Genomic DNA, 17,719 nt, shown 5'->3' with positions numbered 1-17,719 from the left:
CCACTTCCCCTCAGTTGCATAAAAGACAAATGGAAATGATTCACAGCCCCCCCCCCCCACCAAAAAAAGGGTGTATATTAATCTCCACATATATTTAGTGTTATCAGATTTAGCACTTACGTTTTGAAGGTCTATATCTGGTGTGAAAGAAACAAAATTATGCAATCAATAAAGGAGGCAGCTCCCAATGTCATTTTGGATTGCTTCAGTGCATGCCAGGGATGTAGGGGGCGGGGGTGGACACAAAGTGGAAAATGATTTTGAGTGGTGAAACATTATATATAGGCAAACTTGTTAGTTAATGCTTTAGGAATACTTACTTTTATGACAATGTACAGGTCATAGAAAAAAAGTAGGGCCAAAACCCCCTCCGCCTAGTTGCATTAAAACAACAGGAAAGGCTTCACTGTCCAAAAAGTGGGGTGTATGTTAACCAGTATATTTATTGTCATCAGATATTGCATCAAAGTTTTCAGGGTCTATTTCAGTTGTGAATTACAGTAACAAAACTATGCAATTAATACGGGAGGTAGCTCTCAATTTGAGTTTGCATTGGGTCTGCATAGCACGAGATGGAGAATGGGTAAGGGTACAGATTGAAGAAACAGGGGATGGTGTCTTGGAGTTGGGTAACATAAGTAAATGAAATATCGAACACTGTTAATGAGTGGGCAGGCTTTGTACCTCCCCCTTTTTGCAAGACAGATACATTGATTCACTGCATACCAGGGGTGAAGTATGTGTAAGGGCAGCAATTAAGAGAAAGAGGAAGATGTTTTGGAGAAGGTTCATTTAGTTTACAAATGGTATAAGTGAAATATCCAGGACTGCTACTACCTTGACCTGAATGGACAGGTCAGCCACTGAAAAGGGAGGATGATACATAACACCTCATTAGGTACATAGCCAAGGTAAATTGGACAGTTTCAACACCCCTCTCCTATAGTATAGGGTTCAATCATGGAAAACAAACAATGAAGCTGAAATTATTTGTTCCAAATGAGTGTTTGAAACTTTGAAGAAACACATTCCTCTCCAGTCTAAATGTAGAAAAAAGATAAGGATGGGGAAATGTACTGCAAAGTGAATTACTACATTTTCCATCTTGTTCCATTTGGTTGCCTAAATAATCTACAAAAGATTACAAAAGCACAAACACAAATGAAGACAAACTTCATGCTTTTTTAATTGTCACATTTATTAACCTACACAAAGGGTTTTACTTGTGTTATGTAATCCCAAGAGGATTAAACTTATGCAAAGCGTTTGGACTGGCAAGATGTTACATAATATTTCAATTGTGAGTTAACAAATATATTCAAAAGTAGGACAGGTGGATGAACCATTAATGAATGGGTCTATTATGCATATAGGACAATACCAATTTGTGACAGTTCACTTTAAACAATACCTGAAACAGAGGATTCCATCACTATGAAATGCTTAATTTAGGCAGAATTCTGGCCTTGAAATCTTATAGTACCGGTACTACAAAATAGCGGAATATGAGCCTAAGTTGTTTCCTTCTGTCTTTTATATAATTTTTTTTTTATTTTATCTTTTATTTTCAAGCTTTCATGCTGCTTTCTTTAACCTGCAAACCTAAGGGTAAAATGTTTTATCAGCGAATCTGGCTCCACAAGACCACTTAGGCTTGACTACAATGCCTTTTGTCCTTCATAAATTGTGAATGTCTTTGAACATGGGATTGTCAGTGCAGGCCATAGAAGTCCTAGTGGGGTATGTGTGCTAGACTGAGTAGTACTCCAGCTACTTGGAATGATTAGACAACAATGCTTAAAGCGTAATTTTTCAGCCAGTTATTTCCATTTCAATTGTTAACTCTACTGTTAAAAGTGCATACATGATCCTTAACATACCAAGTATAAAGGCACTTTCAGTGTGCATTTAAATAAAAAAATTACATCTGAATGGTGGGACTATCTATATCATATTTTAAGTCATTCTCAATATTGACTTTCACAGTAGGTTTGGTGATTTCTTTTCATGCGAAGGTGATCAAAGATAGCTGCAATACATATGCATGAAATGAAGAATGCACCAGTATGCTATTTCTTTAACATTAAGTGAAGTACATGGTGGCTATAGCACAAAATGAATGAAATGAAGAATTCCAATGCTTGACACTATATGCTTGGTTATTTTATACATAGGAGGTCAAAGATACAACACAGAATGCATGAGATAATTAATTTCAATGTGTGACAGTATATTAGGTGCTTTTTTCATGCAAAATTATGTCAATTATGGCTACAACACTGAATGCAAATGTCATATATTTTTAGGAAAATCCTTGTTGAATAATTGAAGTCAACAATGCAAAAACAACTCCAGAGATCAAAATGATCCAATGAAAAATGAAGATTAAGATTAGGTCATTTCATTACAATAACTCAATACAATTCAATATAATATAATAATTCAATTTATAGAATGAAGACAGTTATACTGGTGATAATTAGCTTCAGTGACAAGAGTCTCAACATAACACATGCAGACACTTATGATTAACAAACAAGAGCCAAACTAAGTGTCATACAATAGGGTATCAATTATTATTGGTTTTATCGAATTGACAGATTTCTCCCCATTAATACAGCAAATTCCAATGAAACTTGTTTCAACCTGTTGTGACTTAAATGATAAATACAGCAGGAGCCACTACTGCTTTCTATTGTATAAACTTGTAAGTATCTTGTTGAACTTCTTGTGACTAATAACAGTCAATTGGTGTTGAACTTGCTAAACCTTTTTTTCTTTTTTATTTCTTTTTAAAGTCTCTTTTCTTATTCCAATGTGGCACATTGATTCAACTATTAAGAAGGGAAAATAAACAAAACTCTCTAAGAAAAATGTGTTGTGTGAATATTGTGAGTTGAAAAATAAGTAAACTTTGATAAGTAATTTAGAAAATTGGCAATGAACAGTCACATAACAACAAGAGAACAGCTAAAGTAGAAAGGATTTATGCTCTGCAAGAAGGAAGATTGTGGTGATGATCAGATATACACATTTTAATGAATCACCCATGGTACAATGTTTGTAATGTGCATCGTGTAACAACAATGTATCATGATGATATATTGATGAAAAACTAAGCTGAGTAAAGCCATGTGAAATTTACTTTAACTATTATTTGAGATTCATCCAAATGGGCATCACATTTACAGTAGACTGTCAATTTTGCTTTTATTAAACATGAAAGTTGTACTGATAAGAAATTAAATTTCACAGTAATGAATCAATGGAGGTAAAGTGATAGAAATGAACAGTGTATCAAAGGTATGCTCTATTGGCCCCAAATATGCTATATAGTCAAATATGGTCACCTTTTGTCAAAATTCTTAATTGAAATGGTTCTTGATTTCTTTTTGTCGAGAAAGCTGAGATCCAGCCAAGGTCTTTAAACAGAATGGGCACTGTGACAATCTCTGTGGACATCCTTGCCTTTGCTGAAGCGGTTTATGAGCTGTAAATAAGAAGTAAAAGAAATGACAAATTGCACTTAAACCATGGTTGCAAATGCATTGGTAACACCCACGGTCACCACAAACTGCCCAATTACATTCACTGTACACAGAGCCAATCATTACTGATATCGACATTGATGTCTTCTTTAATTAAAAAGAAATATAGATTTCAATAAATTCAGATGAAGACACTTTCACAACTTTCACGAAGTGTTCCCAGTTCCATGCTTCTTTCATCAGGTTCTGGTGTAAATTTTCCTGTGGTATATGATATATATATGATAACAGCCTAAATTACTTATGAACTCTGGTTGGATTATTCATCAACATAGCCATATTGTGCTTCAGAATGATTTAAGGGACAAGGAGTTTTACAGTGTAGTTAGTCCAGTCTTGTCTTACAGTGTAGTTAGTCCACTCTTGTCCATTCTGTGTGTTTCACCACTTGATTTCACATTGCAATAAACCAATATTACATGTGAGTGACAGATTAGCAATGTTGTGTAGCAACGGTACATAACGATGAAGAGAATGAATAATACAGGCTTCTACATTTTAAAGGAAAAACAAAATACTTCATTTCTGTTTTACTACACTTAACTGTTTCAAACTTTCATTCTGGCTGACTCAAAACAAACTATGACGGCAATTAAAGGGTGTGAAGACTCGCGCAAAAAGAACATCTAATGCCGGTAATCTGACCTAGTTTCGAATGAGGTGTAACAGAAGTGTTAGACACCACCATCGATGCCAGAAAATACACACACAGCTTGCTACCGTCGGTAATAAGACACTAGTGTACAGTCAGTACATACAGCTGCGGTCAATACCCATGGCACAGTGTATACACGATACAGCAATGGACATCTCAGGTTCAGCTAAAGATAACACGGTATCACGTTTCATTACTGTCGGCATTTTGAAGCGACACGAACAAAACTTCACTTGCAACCAACAGAAAGTTAAGTTTTGCAGATGGCCGCACGCGGTTTGGGGCGAGTCTTCATTGTCTTAAATCTGAAGTAACATAGACATAAAAACTATGGGCTATGAGCTTCCTGGTTGACTATGGTTTTACTTCTTGACATTTCCAAAAGTAAAGCAAGCTTTTTTCAGTCAATATGGTGCAAAAACACATGAGTTTATTAATCAAATTCAACTCTTGTATGAGACATAACTTGGAAGTTAAAGAGGGGATGAAATGGTGGATTTTCATGTCTTAGAAATATTTATCTACATTACTTCAACACCATGCATTCACTACTTCCCGTAAATGCAGCTGCCAAAGCCAGAAATTCGCTGTCGAAGTATTCCCCAGAGAACTCCCGAGCAGACACTTGTGAAAAAACCTGCAGTTCATATGACGTCAGTAAAGGGACCATTTCAGCCAAAGCCGACTGCCCGATATTTACTGTTACGGAGTCATTCAGTTTACTAAGTACAGGTAACTACAACACACTCTCCTCATCAACTGAAAAAGTCATCTCCCGAATCTTCCGATTCCGAGGAAATGGGCCTTTACCTCTCAGAACATTCAAAAGCTTTGACAACAATTATTTTCTTGAGGAAGAAGAAGAGGAAATAGTTTTTGAGGGTGATGAAGATATTGGTGTTTTATCCTATCAATTGAGCCCCTTGCAGAAGAATTGTAATACGTTCCCGATGGCCGAGACGGGTTGCTGCCGATGGAAGTCCCCGAGCAGAATGGTTGGACTATCCTGAACCGAAATTGGACGGAATTTTGACAAAACCACCATTATTAAGACCATAATATGAGTTAAATTTACTCGAATGTCAATGATCCTGCTACTTAACATAGTAGCAAATCTTCTATAAATTGTGTTACTTACAGTGCAAGTGCAACCCTATAGTACTAGTAGTAGTAACATGGGTCTAGACCTAACTAATAGACGTTCTATAACAGGCTAGCCTGTGTGTTAAAGTTGTATCATCCAATTGTTACGTTAAAATCATAACACAACGCCAGTCACCTACAGGTAATCTCAATTACTATAGAGCACTGCAACAGTGTAATGTTGTGTGTACTCAGAAGTTTAAGAATGTAAAAAAGCGTCTCGGAAGTGAACTGGGTTCCTCGACCATATATACAACAATTTTTTGGAAAGATTTTATTGCCCGAGAATTTTTGATTGTTTATTCCTGAAGGATGCAAGCTTTGTTTGACACAAATTGTGTATCATTGGAAAGCTACGAGTGTATATAAAATGATGATTCATAAATCTGTCCATTTCACCCCCTCTTTAAGTGTCATGTATGCCTACAGATTGTGTGCTTGTCCTTATGTAAATGAGTATTAATGGTTGACCAGCTTACTGTGATGAGGATGAATTTCCCCATGCTCTTTCTTCTCCTCATATCGGACATGCTTAAATGTGAATGCTTGATTATAGTCTGACTAAATTTGTATATGAAAGGATGAATTCAGGCAAGTTTTTGAGTGGAATTCTTCTTTATAAATTGATCAATGTCTAAAGATAAAGAGTTAATATCTAAACAATGTACCCACTGCTACTTGAGGTTTTCAGACTTTGGCAGTGAATTTCAACTGAACCCTCTAGCCTTTAGATGAAAATGGTCCCTAAATAGCCTTAATTGTTGTTTCCAGTTTATTACCAAAGTAAGAAAAGTTTGTATTTCAGTATGTGTAAATGCTACATTGCAATATCTGTTGTGTTGTGACCAATTATAGCACGCAATAGCCAGGAAAGTTTCGTAATTATGTTATCAACCTGCCACCTTCACTGATGGTCACCATCGAGGTAAATGAATCTGGAGGATTCATGTCAATTGGGCGCGCGCGTACCATGCATGGAGGGTCATGTGATGTGTTCCAGGGTGGTACCAAACTGATATTTCTGTGTAGCAGTTCGAGAATAGTGTTAGTGACTTTGTGAAAGATTTGTCGGTTCGGACATGGGAACTACCGGCATAAGAAGGTACTGGTACTTCATAGCTAATATGCTAACGTTAGACATGCTGGCACAGAACAAGTACAGATACATTGGGCTTGCAGCGGGAAATGTCGATGTCTGAATTGTATTATCAAGAACGATTTTTTGTCGAAAAGGATTGTTGAACTGGACGTGTTGCTGTGGGGAAATGTTTAGTTCAGTGCAACCATGGAATTCTCCATGGGACAGAGCCTAATGCTGCTCGACGGGAATATAGCTATCACGTTAGGCTACATGCACGGTTATTGCTAGGTAACGGGTGTCGTCTGCTGCTCTAAGCACGCGTACACATTTACGTACTAGTTGGGTGAAATCATCATGCGTAATGGGGAGAGTAATATATTAGTACCACCCTGGAACACATCACATGACCCTCCATGCATGGTACGCGCGTATTTACTGTGTGATAGTTTCTCCAGATTCATTTACCTCGATGATGGTCACTATGAAGTAGTCTGCACAGCTTGACACTGTGAGGTTCTTCGTGTAAACACTGTGTGGTAATATATCGTTATATGTCGACAGTGTAGTTTACAAGACAGTGTCAATACACAAAGATTCTGATACAAGGAAAGATATGTGCCAGGCAGTGCAGGCTAACTGTTAAAATGAGGTCATTTTACGACCATGGCAGGTGGATTACATAATTGTAGGAAACTTTTTTTTGCGGTAGCATGCTATATTTGGGGCCAATACAGCAGTATGACCTATAAGATTATATCTTCAACAGTTGTTCTGTTCTAGTCATATACCTCACTTTTTTATATGTGGTTTATTGTACAGTAACATAAAGATAACATAAAAGCAAGCAGAGTGCAGTTAGCTGGAAATTTACAAGGTACTACATTTAGTTAGCCGGCTAAGGACAATCCTGTGGAGAAACAGTCAAACTCACCATCCTCATCTGATTCAGAGACTGAATATTTTCCATCTGTCTTGTTGTTGCAGTCAGTTTGTGTGTGTTTCTGCAAAACAAATATCCAACACATCATAATTTTGGAAGATCAGGAAGATTGAACATAACTAGCTGAATGAGATGAAATCATGTACAATTAAAATAGTATATGATGTCAAAAGTCCTATATACAACATTTTAAAATCAAATGGTAGATTATTCAAAAACTATTTTACACCATATATGATTGGCTGTTATCAGCATGCTTCTATTCAATTGTGTGACATGTCAGGGTAATTGCTTACTCTACAGAGAGTCATTGCATTTTTTTTTTTTTGTACAGGAGAGTCAAATTCTTATAGCAAGAGAAAATAGGTGGGACATATACTATGTGGTATGTACATCCCTTCAGCTGAAGTGGAAGCCAAGAGATACAAATTTACAGCCCATTTGCCATCACCATTCCCCCTACCCTTCAATGGGGTGTATACTAAACCTATACAGGTTATAGCAAAAGTTTCAAGGTATACAATATTTTGTGTGAAAGTAACAACATTACAAAATCAATAAGGGAGTTATCTCTCAATGTGATTTGGCATTGGTTTTCAATACATACCAGGAGTAGATGATGGTAAATGTAGGAATTGAACAGAAAGTGGGAGGGTTCTTTAACGTGGGTTAAAATAGTACATAAATGAAATACTACTATTGCTACCTTTAACCTCAAAGTACAGGATAGCCAAAGCAATGGAGGTCAAGGCAACTCCAACAAACCCCCCCCCCCCCCCCAACATCCTTAGCTTCAAGACAGAACGGAAATGTTTCACAGCCCGGCCCCTGAATGATTCTCCCATTGCAAACAGGGTAAAAAGGGTCTATGTTAAAGGTATGCTGTATTGACCCCAAATATGCAAAATTTTCAAATATGGTCCATTGCATATGGTCATAATTTTTATACTCTTCATATTACCACCCTGAAGGTAATTTACCTCACTGGGACATCCAGCCATCTTCTTTGCTTATTTAGCATTATGGGAAAAGTTTAGAGGGTAATGCCTCCAGGAAAAGTGCAGTTTGAAATCATATAGCAAGTATAGCATTTAGTTAGGGGCCTATACATCTTTAACCTCTATACATTAAGAGTGATCAAGAGAAATATATTGGGTTGGGATAACTTAAGTACATATAGGCAAAGGTATTGGTAAGTATATAGGAATACCACCTTTGAAATTAATTTATTAGCCAGGCAACAAAAAAGGAAGGCAGAGGATATACCCAGTAGCTTATCAAAAGGAAGGGGATCAAACGGGGATCAGGACCGCCAAGAAGTCATCCCTTAGCTTCCAGATGGAAGGTATAACAGAAGATTTTTAAACAATACCGCTGACATTTGTTCATCCCTTAGGTAGAAAAAAACAGGGCAGGAATATGCCCAGTAGCTTGGACAAACAAGGGGGGGGGGGGGAGGCAGAGCATCCACAGGGAAGACTTAAAAACATAATCAGGACCACCAAGAAGTCTACCCTCAGCTTCCAGATGGAAGCCAGCTGGGGGTACACTTCAGAGCCCCAATGATCACCCCCCCCCCCTCTCCGATCCTTCCGTTGGAAACAGTTTAAAATAGGGTCTCTGTTAACCTATACACATTGAGTATTGCAGTTATCAAAATTAGACAATCAATAAAGGAAGCACCTCTCAATTTGATTTTACATCGTTTCATGCATACGAGGGCATGGAGAATGGGTGAGGGTAGAGATTAAAGGAAAAATGTGACAAAGATATTTGGGAGTAGGTGAACATTATTACATATAGGCAAAGGTATATTGGGAAGTATATCTAAGAATACTACCGTGAAATTAAATCGGTTAGATAATAAAAAGAAGAAAAGTAGGGTAGGGATATATCCTGTAGTTTAGCCAAACAAGGAGGGGAGGATAAGGGGGGGGGGATAAATCAGGACCACCAAGAAATCTACCCTTAGCTTCCAGATGGTAGCCAGCTGGGGGAATATTTGATAGCCCACAATAAATCCCTGTGGCCCATTGCAAATATGTATAATTGGGGTCTATGTTTACCTCTTCATAATTGAAAGTTATCAATAACATAATAAGGCAATCTAAAAGGGAGGAAACTTTCAATGTTATCTTGCATTGGGTCTGCTTAACAGGTTTAGATGAGGGGTAGGGTCGAGATTGAATAGAAAGGGGAGATGTTTTGGAGTGGGGCAACATTATTAAGTATGCTATATTAATAGTGAAATGTCTAGCACTGCTATTTTTGACCTTAATGTACGTACAGAGCAATATAGGACAAGAAATTCCCCATCCCCTTGCCATTTGTTGCAAAACAGAAGCCAAGGGATAATTTTTCACAGCCCCAATGTTTCTCCCCATTACAAACAGGGTCAAAAGGGATCAATGTTAACCTCTGCACATGCAGTATTGCCTGCAGTAACAAAATTAGGCAATCAACAGAGGAGGCAACTCTCAATGTGGTTTTAGAGTGAGTATTCTAACTGGGCATACACAATTTCTTAAAGTTATTGAATGAATGAACAAACATTTACAGATACACAATGAACATGAAGTTTACCCACTAAAAATCCCAAATGCATAAATGGCAATAAGATGTATACAGATCAACCTCACTATAGTGCTTTAATATTGGATTCTATGCAGTACTCTTTTTGCCTTTTTCCAATTATTTGGTATTGACTTGTCCGCTTTCTAGTGAATACTTTAGGATATATTATTCCTTTCAACATTTCATCATGGACTGGTTTAACTTTAAGTTATGAGTAGGGGATAATTGCTATCTGTATGGAATAACATATGAAGCAAGCATGAATGAGTTCTGACACATTTTTACAATGTCAACATTAAGTTTATTTAAGGTGATCCTAGCAGGTTAGGGTCATGTAGCATAGATCCTATTGCTCAATTGACACGTGTTTTTGCAATTTGCTTTCTTGCATTGCAATTGCAAAGAGATATCTTATAGTTTTAACACATTGACATAGTCCTAGATTTATCCATTTTATTAAATGTTTTCTTTTAATGGGGTTGCAATAAAAATAGATATTTAAATAATCAAACATAACCAACTAATCAACCAAGTAAACAATCAATCAATACTGTAAAATAAAAGCAAGCCTTTGTCAAAGTTAATGTACAGTAAAGGCTGTTAAACGAACTACAGTATTGATTAGATGAGCATGATTTATATTGCTCTGTTTTACACAGCCTAGTCTATTGATGAATCTTTCTTAGATGATCAATAAAGCAGAAGGATTACCTTCAAAAGGCCACAAAAGGACATGTTTTCCAGGCTGGAACTGTCATTGGTCGCTGCCTGGAAGAAATTTCATTTTGTAGATTTGAATGAAGTATAATGAAAGAGTATTTTAAATAAAGGGCAACACTAAATATAAGTGTATTTTATATGAAATAGGTTTGTGGTTTCAAACCAGTGTACTTAAACCAGTAGTCAGCAAACTTTTGACTGCAAGAACTTTTGACAGCAAGAAATTCAGGCACTCAGCCATGAACAAACTGATTACCAGCCAATCCCATGCTATCCCCCCTCCCCCCCCCCCCACACACTCACACCTCCACAGAAATACAAAGTCTTAACTCTCCAGAGAAAGGGCTTATCAGAGTATAACTTTTCTGTGTGGTAAAAAGAGCTAGTGCACAGGTGCAATCATATCCATAAATGTCTGCAACTTACCTGACTTATAAACAAATTTGTCCGAAACAACAGAATGAAAAACAAGTGCAACAAAAACTTACGGGTACTACAGAGTTATCTCTGACATCACTGTCTGTAGCTTCTTCCTCATTCTCTGGCTGCTAAAGAGAAACAAATACTCCTCAATTGATTTTAATATAGATGAAATTCAATGCACTTTAAAGAATTGATGTAAGTAGAGATATGAAGGAGAAGGGGGGGGGGGAGGTTCAGGTACCTAACGGTACTGTGGTAACTTCTCTAGAATTACTGTAGAACATTACCAGACAGAACATAACATAAAAAAATCATAACAACTAAAAACTACTCCAATGTTGCTTTTTAACTTGGGAAGTTTGCTCTTACTTGTGCATCATTACTTTGAGTAAAAATATTGGCCATATTCCGAGGCCTGTTCTTATGTTACAACTGAACATTAGGCGTAACATACATTAATTCTTGAAGAATCAGACGTGTTTACTGATGAAATACAGTAGCAGCTTGTGACTATGGCGACTATGGATTCAAGTCGTATCAACATTTCTACAGTAACTGTAATTTATTTTTCGGGGGCATTGAGGCAAACATTAAACACAATGCGGCAATAGGTTTCCTGAACAAACTTATACATTTTGTACAAAAATATAACTTTACATTTTACGTCGGAACCGGGTAGTATGTTCGGAACCAGGTAGCAATCAGTTGGGCGGGTACTTGGGTTACTTGTGCAAACACTAGTTTATATCAATCTCATATCAAAGCTTTAAAGAGACTATTGCAGCCGGATCAAGACCTTTTCTGTATATAACATGACACAAAATCTTGAAATTTTGCAAGAAAATTGGTATGTGTAGCAATTGAGATGTGAGACGTATACATCTCCCATGATCACAGAAACTGCAACAAATCAACTAATTGTATCTTAAAGATCTGTACTTACTGGCCCCATATTAAGCATGCTATCACTTTAAAAGCTTATGAGATTACATTCTAGCTGTAGACTGTAGAAGTTAAAAAAAAAGCTCTGACTTCAAATTAGCCTGGAAATATATACATCATTCTTCTTATGTTTTTCACTAGTATGTGTTCTTCTGGTACAGTTCAGTTTGCAAAGACGATGAAAAAATAAATGTTGTTAAACTGATTGATTCTGAGAGGTTCAGATCATGTCTAGCTTGGCTTGAGCATTATCTCTTGTAGAGTTGGCATGTTGAATGTTGGAACTTGGAATACAGCAAGCACACTTTAAGTTACATATAAGCTCTGACAAAATGCTTTGTACTAAGTTTAACTGGAAAAGATACAAAATTTAACAATGTACTGTACCTATTTTGTCATCTATCCAACAAGATGTCAATGAAGTGTGATCTGTTTTCTCTTTGCAGTAGTTAATACAGTAGCTGCCTGCAAATGGCTAGTTTTTCTTAATCTTGGACATAACTTCATCTACAGGTCTGAAATACAAAATAGGTGTAAGATGGATGGTCACAACTCTTCTAAGACTAAAGTAACAGTATAGGCCTAGGATATGTTATGTTACTCTATGAGTATTATACATAGATGTGACTGAGTTCAAAGACACCCTTCTCTAATCTGCACTATTTGAACAATTGTGTCTGGCCATAAATGAGTAAAAAATTCTAGACTAGTCAAGCATAGCAGGCTGGTGGGCTTTATCTCCAAAAGGTAGGTTGAAGCGTGAGCATTCTCATTATGTTCCCTGTTGATTGAATATACAATCTTATATGGACTAAAATGAAGTCAATCCACTTCCATAAGTCATGAAGATTTTGATTAAACAATTGTCCAGCCTAAGCTCAAATTTATTGACAGCCAAACCTTCCAATATTTCCCTATCAAAGCATTGTTCAATTGAAATTACACAATTCACATTGCACTAACAAATCAAAAACCAATTGCATTTCATCAGAAAAATATGATGATTGAGAACTCCTTGGGTCCTTTATTCAACGAAAATGGCCAATACCACGGTAGTACTTTATTGTTCAAATTGTTGAGTGGTAATGGCAGTGGTGACAGCTGCTTTGATTTGCCAGCATGATAAATGGGATACTTACTTTCTTAGTGAGGATGCATTGAATTAGTTGAATTTGCGATTGATTAGCCTACACGTAGTTTGTAAGTTGTAGGACTACCAGTAGTAGTACTGCAGTACCTAGTACTAGGTATCACCATTTAATGCAGTACATTACACGTGCAGTAGTAACTAACTGTAGTATAGTAAAGGCTTCATGATTGACGCACCCTCGTAATTGACACACCTTCAAATATTACTAGCAACGATACAGCAGGCCACCTAAACATTTTGCAGTGTAGCAGAATTACATATTTCATCAGCTTGAATCCATTTCAGCTATTTGCTGACCAAATTGTGGTTTTTCTTAAGCTTTTAACACCCTCCACCCAGTTTTGCACGTTTCTTGGTCATTTGGAATCTTACACCCTAAAAATAACCAACAATACCTCAATATGATACCACTTATCTCTGGGACCTGACCTGTCTGAGCTTAGAGGCTCAGAGCATAGCAAACTGCATACAAAGTCAATTGATGTATACTAAGGCCTCACTACACTACACTACAGTTAGCTTATCAACGAATGTGTCAATTTAGGGGTATGAAAGAACAAAGTGGCTATTCTTACAACTAGTTGTAAGAATAATTTTCGACTACGCATGCGCAGTTGCTATTTTCATGACCAGGAGTACTATTTTTACGACGAGGAGTAACAATAATTTGCGGTTAGGGTAAGGGTTAGGATTGAGGTTTAGGGTTATGTTTAGGGTTAGGGTTACCCCTACTACATGGCAGTTGCTTTATTTACTTTACTGCACTTGAATTTGCCTTTGTCGTAAGAATAGTTTATAAATAATTGTTACGACTCGTCGTAAGAATAGCCACGGCCATGAAAGAACTTGACACGGCAGACATTTTGAGGTCAAATTCTGCTCAATTGTACAGTGCATAAGCACAGAACCCTAAATATTTAGAGATCATTACATTTCTGAGGAACTACACATATGAAAAACACATACAGTTGAGTGATTTGGATTTTTCCTTGATATACAGTACTGTACATCGTTGATCAAATCCTATAGGCTTAAGTGCGTCAATTATCCCACCATGATACTAGTAGTAGTAACACGTAAATTTAGGCTACAATTCTTTAGAACAGCAAGGAAGCCCCAAAGCCCCCTACTCATGACCTTCAAATATAAACAAGTAGCCTAATGTCAGAGATAGGTACTTGTTCGGCTCGGCACACTCGATACCTCCTACCCTATAGTACCTAGCTTAGGCTTGCCTAAGGTACAGTATGCCATACAACCGGCTAATATGCACAATTTCCATCCAATAATACTGCTGTTAGTGGCGACGTATATAAAGTATATTGGATATTCAGGCAATGCGTAAGCCTTGGTTTCAAGTGAGCACCTTATCGGTAGTCTTTCACCGATAAAATTACAGCTAAAATGAGATACTTACGTTGCTGGATGATATACAGGATGTGTACAACAGTCGTAGCCTACTTCGTGTACGTACGAACAGTGTATACGTCTGTGCTGTGTCTAAACGGTGACATCCCTATGTTCCGACGTCTCTATGTTCCGACGTCTCTATGTTCCGACGTCTCTATGTTCCGACGTCTCTATGTTCCGACGTCTCTATGTTCCGACGTCTCTATGTTCCGACGTCTCTATGTTCCGACGTCTCTATGTTCCGACGTCTCTATGTTCCGACGTCTCTATGTTCCGACGTCTCTATGTTCCGACGTCTCTATGTTCCGACGTCTCTATGTTCCGACGTCTCTATGTTCCGACGTCTCTATGTTCCGACGTCTCTATGTTCCGACGTCTCTATGTTCCGACGTCTCTATGTTCCGACGTCTCTATGTTCCGACGTCTCTATGTTCCGACGTCTCTATGTTCCGACGTCTCTATGTTCCGACGTCTCTATGTTCCGACGTCTCTATGTTCCGACGTCTCTATGTTCCGACGTCTCTATGTTCCGACGTCTCTATGTTCCGACAAATTGTTTGGACTCTAATTTTTTTTGAGCAAAATTTTTTCGGACCAAATTTTTGGGGGGGACTTAATTTTTTGGGCCTCCAAATTTTTGGGACCCAATTTTTTTTGGGGGGGATTTAATTTTTTTGGACCAACATTTTTTCTGACCTACCTTTTTGGGGGACACAATTTTTTGGACGCACCAATTTTTTTTCAGGAAAAAAAGGGCCCAAAGTTTGTTATGACCCAAAAAGTGCTTGTGACCGAAAATTGCTTGTGACCCGAAATTTAATTGTTTGTACTCAAATTTTTTGGGACCAAAATCAGTGGTCAAAAAAAATTTTGGTCCGAAAAAAGTTGGTCCGAAAACATGTTGGTGTCAAAAATTTTGTCCAAAAAAAATTTGGTCATAAAAATATATTGGTCTAAAATAATTTTGCTCCGAAAAAAGTTGGTGCGAAAACATGTTGGTCAACAATTTGGTCCAAAAAAAATTGAGTCCGAAAAAATTTGGGTAAAAAAAAATTAGAGTCCAAAAAAAGTTGTCGGAACATAGAGACATCGGAACATAGAGATGTCGGAACATAGAGATGTCGGAACATAGAGATGTCGGAACATAGAGACGTCGGAACATAGAGATGTAACCGTCTAAACGGTTGATGGCGCCATGTCGTTACAAGTCTCGTACTGCGATGGTCTAAAATTGCCAATTTTCGTTATTTTACATCCAGAATATTCCAAATTTCACCAAGAATAGCAATCATGTGTCTTTAATACAAATTCGGGATGTCGCTGATATATATATCCTAGTTTTCCCGTATATTGAGCGGAAAGTTGAGGTTAACATATATCCTACATACACCGTATGCGAAAATAACGTTATATACACTGCTGAGTGAGGCTCAGATTTGCACTGAAAATGCTCTTTATCGCAAGAACATACAATTAATTCTAAGTTAATTTCTGATAAATACCATCATGTTGTCTACATTCGAAGTGAAATTTGTTTACACAACGCACGATATTTGAACTGGTAATGTCTCAGACTTATGTTTACCAAGAAGTTGGTAAACAGATGCCCAAGGTACACATAGGCCCCAGCTACCACCCACGAATGTAAACATATGCCCGCATTCATAACTATATATATATATATATATATATATATATATATATATATATATATATATATATATATATATATATATATATATATATATATATATATAATATATATATATATATATATATATATATATATATATATATATATATATATATATATATATATATATATATATATATTTATGATTGTGCACTCATACACAAGAGATGTACAGATATTATGATAATAATCATGAGTGACAACTTGCTTTGCGGTCACAGGTCAAAGAAACGACCACGAAGTGTCATTTACCTCATGCAGCATGTGTTGGATGAAGTTTTAGCCTCCGCCAAATATGATTTGGATAAATAATCTTACGCATTATTTTAGCCACAAGAAAAAAGTATATGCCACCAAATATTGAGAGGGATATTAGATACTATATCCCCCCCCCCCACCACAGGGCATCATCCTCATAACATTTTTGTTTCGCCTCTAGTCCTGCTACAAAGGTTCAGGAACCTAACTAAATCAATCCGTGGGAAATTTTGAATTTGTCCTCCACTTTTGAAATCCTGCTGTCTATGACCCCATGCAGGGAGCTGTGGTTCATGGCGTCTATGTCATATAATGTAGTGCCTGTGTAGCTTCATACCTAGCAAAGATCTGTCACGGACTGAAGAGAAACAAGGAGCTGTCACTGAGTTCTATGGTTTAACTTGATCTATTTTAGAAAGAGCTGCATGCTATCACAAGGGGGCTGTTACATAGAGAGCTCCCTGTTATAACTAGGGAACTTCACTGAGAGAGCTCCCTGGTATAACAGGAACTGTCAATGAGAGAACTCTGTGCTATAATTAAGCAGCTATCTTCGAGAGAGCACCATGTTACAATTTGGAAGCCCCCTCATTATCGAATTGTTCGTATTTGATGTGTATGCACGATGCTAATATAGAATATGCATACCTGTAGGATCAACGTATCAACAGATAAAGTTCTATATCAGTAATATAGTAAACTGTTTGTTTGTTATGTAAATATCGAGTGACGGGAAGGCTAAATAAATAATGTGAGTAGCGTGATATATATTCTGTTTTTTATCGCCATTACAAGTAAACATTACACGATGATTGCATATCTGTTTGCATGGACTTAAGTGTCTTCTAACACTGCAGGTACACAGTGACTCAGAACAGAGCGAAATGAACGAATGCTACACATTCCATGTACGATACTTCCTCAGCGCTAACTTAGGCCTCAAATATACAAGTCATATTGCAAATCCTCCAACTTCTTGTCTAATTTCAACATTCCTGGTGGACAAAACTCACATCTCATTTTAAATCCCCCCCTCCCCTTCCACCTAAACGATAGAGGATGGTAACACCGGATTTTTAGATAATACTGCTTTGAGATGTGACAGACTCGAGTTTTGCGAACATATTGTTTCACTAATCAGTTATTACTACAAATTAACAGCAGAAAGTGTTAGTTTACCAC

At 37.1% G+C, this 17,719-nt stretch overlaps 1 protein-coding gene and 1 long non-coding RNA gene across 11 annotated transcripts in view; one reads left to right on the top strand and one right to left on the bottom strand.

The window, feature by feature from the left end:
- LOC139969971 (uncharacterized) overlaps window positions 1–17,719 on the top strand; it is a 480,181-nt gene that overhangs the window by 80,240 nt on the left and 382,222 nt on the right. The gene's annotated exons all lie outside the window — the stretch shown is intronic.
- LOC139970311 (uncharacterized) lies at window positions 1,283–14,742 on the bottom strand. Of its 10 annotated transcripts, none has more exons than XR_011794101.1 (6): window positions 14,594–14,742; window positions 12,414–12,541; window positions 11,150–11,209; window positions 10,653–10,709; window positions 7,359–7,428; window positions 1,283–3,490 (listed from the first exon to the last, which is right to left on the bottom strand). It is a non-coding gene; the product is annotated as an uncharacterized lncRNA (long non-coding RNA). The 10 variants fall into 10 exon arrangements; XR_011794099.1 differs by having other exon boundaries at window positions 11,150–11,206; XR_011794102.1 differs by lacking the exon at window positions 14,594–14,742 and adding an exon at window positions 13,572–14,522 and having other exon boundaries at window positions 11,150–11,206.

This window comes from Apostichopus japonicus, chromosome 7, assembly GCF_037975245.1.
Source record: "Apostichopus japonicus isolate 1M-3 chromosome 7, ASM3797524v1, whole genome shotgun sequence".
In the NCBI taxonomy this organism is placed as follows: domain Eukaryota; kingdom Metazoa; phylum Echinodermata; class Holothuroidea; order Aspidochirotida; family Stichopodidae; genus Apostichopus; species Apostichopus japonicus.
This window is presented reverse-complemented; position numbering and strand designations above follow the sequence as displayed.